Source organism: Gobio gobio, assembly GCF_949357685.1.
Source record: "Gobio gobio genome assembly, chromosome: 6".
Taxonomy (NCBI): Eukaryota; Metazoa; Chordata; class Actinopteri; order Cypriniformes; family Gobionidae; genus Gobio; species Gobio gobio.
The window spans coordinates 17,365,611-17,371,610 of record NC_137102.1 but is presented as its reverse complement, the minus strand read 5'-3'; the positions used below and the strand labels follow the sequence as shown (position 1 = coordinate 17,371,610).

At 35.1% G+C, this 6,000-nt stretch overlaps 1 pseudogene across 1 annotated transcript; it reads right to left on the bottom strand.

Annotated features, from left to right (window-relative positions):
* Positions 1-437: 437 nt before the first annotated feature.
* Positions 438-1,058, bottom strand: LOC307128512 (putative nuclease HARBI1; annotated as a pseudogene). The gene has a single exon. The product of its transcript is annotated as a putative nuclease HARBI1 (transcript).
* Between the last annotated feature and the right edge of the window lie 4,942 nt (positions 1,059-6,000).

The following is a 6,000-nucleotide window of genomic DNA, read 5'->3' as shown; positions in this document are numbered from 1 at the left end:
CAATAGGATTTGAATCACTTTGATCCAAAAAAACAGGATTATCCTGATCCCAACAGGAGGTAGGTTTTCAAGGTGGATTCCAGGAAGAAAATGTAGCAAAACTTTAAAATTGGTCAAATAATACACTTGTATAATTTAGTGTATATACTTTTATTTATATTTTGCACTTGACTTGTGTAACCGCTGTAACAGTGATAAAGTAGATAAAGTAGACAAAGGCTATCAAGCTATTGAGTATAGTAAAGTAAAAGTAAAAATAAACATAAAAATGATCTTGTCCCCATGAAATAATCCCCCAAACAGATTTCAATAACAAACAAAAATAATGTATTCAATTTTTGTCATTCATCACGGTATATTAATGTCAAAGAAACAATCATCAGAGATGAGTCTGTCAAAAATAATGTCTAACAATTGCATCCCTTATTTATGTCCAGTCAGTCCCTCATTCTGACAGAACGCCAGAATTGGTCTGGTTCTTCAACAGGTTCAGGTGCATCATAAACATCATCACAGAGAGAGGGACATTGCGCCTGGTAGCGATGTTGTGCAGGACGATACACGCAACGCAAGTATGTTGCATGCTCCCTGTGGTTCCACTTGCAAGTAGTTAAGTAGTTAACTCCATTTAAACGCTCAATTGCACATCTTGTTTTGCAATGAGCAGTGTTGAAGTGTGCCTGCGCAGGTGTGGTTGCTGCAAGAAAAGAAAAGAGTCATCAGCCATGGTAGGAGTGGATAGGCACCGTCTCCTAATATTATGCCATCCGGTCAGTTGGTTTGGAGCTCTCTGTATAAAGCACTCTCTCTAAAGATATGTGCATCATGAACAGACCCAGGTCACTTCATGACACAGTTTGTGATGATGAGGTCAGCATCGCCCACAAGTTGGATGTTGATGGTGATGCTGCGCCTCCCCTTTCGGTTGATGTACTCCCGATCCTTCTCATGAGGTGCTTGGATATGCACATGAGTGCAGTCAATAACCCCAATAGTATTGGGCATGTTCCCCAAAAGAAAAAAAACTTGTGCTTGGTCTGGGCAATCTGGGGCCTCATTTATAAAACTTTGCGTAGGATTTGCGTCAGAATGCTGTAGCCTCACAACCTCGGACCGTGGCCAAAATAAAAAAGAAATGGTCGGACATCAGAGTTGAGGCAAAAAAAGCGTCTAGCGCTCCATCGCCAGAGTGTGTCTGCCACGGGTGGGGGAAAGGGGACACCGGAGCTGACCCCTCTTGATGAGAGACTGGCGGCAATTATTGGGGAATCCCTATTAATCCCTATCCCTATTATCTACGTGGATATGGGAAATAGTTCAGTGCAAATGTAATTTCTTGCAGTTTTCTGAATGGTTGAGACGTAGGCCTGCGTCATACGTTATTTTATCAAAAATAAAACAAACTAAAGACATATGCATGAATACCATGATCCCATAGCTAATGAAGACATTTTTACGATGAAAACAACTTTCCCCACTGGACAATTAATACACAATAACTATTTATTTATCTATCTATCTATATATCTCCCTAATTATCTATCTATCTGTCTATCTAATTGGATCTCTGCTCCGCCAGACGGACACATTGACGAGAATATCAGTTTTGTACATTATTTCGTTCTGTTTACCATATTATTTATGAGGATGAGTTGCATAACATGCCAATATTATTGCAGAACATAGCCTATTTCACTTTTATGTTTGCAAATATGTGTTAATTTGCATTTCTGTTGTAATTTTCGTTTGATTTTGTTTGTTTTACACTGCAGATTGATCAAACGGGTGTTCGTGTAGGCTGTTAATTGTAAGACTTGCTTTGTGAAGTCTTCATGTTATTTATGAGAGGCAGTAGTATGGAGTGAATTTTGTGCCATAATTAAACAAATAAATCCAGCATTTTGCAAACAAACACGATCTGCTTTGCAAAGGAAAACTCGACTGACAAACAAACAGAAAGCGATTTGCAAATACAAAGGTCAGTTTGAGTGAAAACACAGAGAAGTAACAAATATATGTACTGTGTTTTGCAAATAATAAATGTGTGAGAAAATTACATCATATTTCACAAATAAATACAAACGATCCTACAAATTGCATGTTACCTTTGAACAAATACCAAATCTAGTCCATACAAATACCTGTCAATTACAATCTCTCAGCTTTATTTTCTCACAAATGCAGTTTGCAAAGATTTTCTCACAAATGCAGTTGAGCAACGTCCTCTTCCAAAACAGCAGATTTCAGGCATGTAATAATTAATTAATCTCAAAATTGAGTTTGATACACAATAGTGATCTTGCAATACAGTACAATACACCCTCAATACTTTGATCAAATCCAAAATAGTTCAAATGGTAGGCTATAGTTTTTAATTATTACTTTTAACACAGTTCATTTAAGTGCTAAATTTGATACTGCATCAGATGTGAACTTATAGGATGGGCTTGGTCCTTCTCCCCCGGGAAATGGTGACAGCAGACAATAAATATTCATAATTCTGCTTATAATACAGCCTACTCTGCTTAAAATATATTTTATTTTTAATTTATTAAAAATATTTAATAAAAAATGAAAGCTCAAATTTGTGCCCTTTAGGATTTACCATATTTGATGCGACATTAAAATATCTCATACAAAACTAATCTGTCTAAACTTTAATCCACAATTCATTGTTGCATTTTAGTATTGCAATATATTGTGATACGATACACCCTTACATTATTTTGAATGTTCTCTGCGACAAAAATGTTATCATCACGTGTACAAATTATATAAAAGTAAATTATTTGTTATATCCCGTTACACTACAGTGGATAAATGGTATGGAGGATGGATGCATTTTTAATGAGAAAAAAATAGCCCTAGCTAATTTACTATGTAACTAATTTTGCACTGATACCATATTACATATAAACAATATTATCTTTAAATTATTATGATTTATTTTTTTATTGAAATAGGGTTGGCATAGTGAAAATCTCAAAAAGATTAATAATAGATAGCCACAGTAAAACAGAAACTCAGCTGTTCACTGCTCATTTTCATCAGCTGAAAACATGTTTCAGGGCTTCTTGGGCTAGCGCAAATTGACCCAAAGCACCATCTGCTGTTTTGCAAGAGGAAGTTACTCAACTGCATTTGTGAGAAAATCTGTGCGAACTGAATTTGTGAGAAAATCTGTGCGAACTGAATTTGTGAGAAAATCTGTGCGAACTGCATTTGTGAGAAAATCTGCGCGAACTGCATTTGTGAGAAAATCTGTGTGAACTGCATTTGTTAGAAAATTAACGCTCAACATACACCCTTTGACGGTATCCTCTTCCACCAAAACGGTGGTAGCGATGGACAATAGGCTACCTGCCATGTCAGTGCCTCTCTCTAAGTCCTCCGAGAAAGACTGAATATAAGATGGCTGTCAAAACCCACACACCAATTGGCTGATGTGCTGTGGCTTGTGTTCAATTAAACCAATCATGCCCAAGGCCTTTAAATACTATGTTCACTACAACAGATGAGGTGGAACCATGGACTCAAAAGGACCTAATTTCACTGTTGCAGAAACCCATGCACTGCTGGAGGGTGTTAAGTGCCATTATGCTTCAATAGTAGGAAGCTCTGTTGCGGGTGGAATGGTGACGAAAAAAAGGAAGAAAGACATTTGGGTTGAAATCACCCAGAATGTAAATGCAATGGGGTCTGGCCAGAAGAGGACCTTGGAGCAAGTGAAATTTAGATGGAAGAATCTGAGGGCCAGAGCAACAAAAGACCTTGCTGAAGCAAAAAAAAACCCAAACAGGCAACAAACCCTTTAAGAAAGGTGAATACACAGATATGGTTCTGGACATTATTGGAGATGAGAACTCTGAAACCTGCACAGGTTTCAAGGTGTTGTAGGGGATGGTGAGCCTACGATTGTAGAGGAAAGTGAGCCAGTTCCTCCTAATGCAGAGAAAACATTAATTCTGGATCTCAGCCCTATTAATGAAGAACAACCTGGATCCTCACTGGTAGAGCAAGCAGTCACAGGAGCTCAGAAAAGAGGCTTGAAGCGTCCTTTGCCGAATAATAATGATGGTGCCTATGAATCACTTCTTAAACGAGAAACTGAAAGAGCAGAAGCACAGATACTCCTGGCAGAGGAACAAATCAAGCTGACCAAACTGCAGCAAACCAAAGCGAAACTTCAGATCCGCCTGCTAAAAGTATGGCTTGGAAATGCTGGTCTCTCCTCAGATGAAGTACCCTGAACATTCTTTATTTTGTTAACTATTGGACATTTAGCCATTTTATTTTTTTAAGACGTTTTCAAAATATCCAGAATGTATTTGTTAATACATTATTAATTTGTTATTTGTTTTTTATTTGTTGTGGCTTAGATGAGGGGTCATAAAAGAAATGATGAATGGAAGTGGATGTTTATGTTATTTTTGTGTTTTGCCTCTATAAATAAGAAACACTTACAGTGACCCCATGTTGGCTCATCTACCTGTTCTTTACATAGCTGGTAGCCCACATTGTGATATGTTGTCTCATTTAGAGCACTGGTAATCCAGATTTGAGAATCTTTAAAACTGTGTATCTGGATCAGGTTGATCCAGTCCAATGTTGCTTTGAAAAATCGGCATAAAAGTAAAACGGATTACCTGATCCTGAATAGGAAAAAATGGGATTTCTAGATTAAATGTTTTGAACAACTGGCCCTTGGAGCTTACAACTGAAGAGTTTTTATGGACAAGACAAAAATAAAAAAGAGTACTTTAAAGAAAACCCTGATGAATGATTTTGAATGTTTTACTAATAACATGGTGAATTGGATTAATAATTGGGTATTGAGTATGATAAATAAAAAAAAATAAAAAAAAATTGGGGTGATGTTTATGTAAATAAAGATCCTAATAGAGCCTATGATGCTTTTTTGATCATAATTAAACAATATGATAAACATTGTTTGTCTAAGAGGATTGTAAAGAAGCGCAAAAATGAGGACAAACCATGGATTACTAAGGGAATAGAGAGGGCATTTAAAAAGAAAAATGCATTATATAGAACATTTATTATAACTAGAACAAAACAAGCAGAAAATAAATATAAGTTATATAGAAATAAATGAATAAGCATTATAAGATTTAGCAAAACGGACTATTATTATACATTATTGGATAGGAATAAGAGTAATACTCAAGAAACATGGAAAATACTAAATAGTATAATTAAAAATAATACTGGAAAAGTAGATTACCCAGATTATTTTGTAAATGACGATTCAAGAATTATAAAGTGAATGATATTGTCAATAAATTCAATGAGTATTTTGTAAATATTGGATATAATTTAGCAAAAGAGGTTGTAGAGCAGAAAACCGAGGATAGGGTAGATGAAGTGAACATTTCTAGTGATATTACTTCAATATTTATAAGGGAAGCTGATGAAAAGGAAATACTTGATATTATTGGGTGCCCAAACTTTTGCAGACGCCATTTTGTGTGTTTTCTGTTATTTTGAAAGTGTAAATGATGGAAATAAAATCTAACTTTTTTTGACGTATTATAAGAATGTCTAATCTTTAATTTGATGCCTTTTGGAGATTTTTCCATCTTTTCTTGGCTTCTTTATGCACATTAATACAAACTTTTACCTGGGGTGCCCAAACTTTCGATCCCCACTGTAGATCATAAGTTATGTTGGAAAGCACATATAAATAATATAAAAAGAAAAATATAAAAATCAATTGCAATATTAAATAGAACAAAACATATTTTGAATGAAAGCTCACTATATATTTTGTATTGTGCGCTCATAGTTCCATACATGACTTATTGTGTGGAGGTGTGGGGCCACACATAAAACCAATTTAAATCCACTATATATATATATATAACAAAAAAGAGCAAAAAGGATTATAAAACACTTTGACTATTACGAACCTAAATAAGTAACCTAAATGTTGTCAAATAAATAAATTATTAAAAAATTTTTTTTACTTAATTGATTTCTATA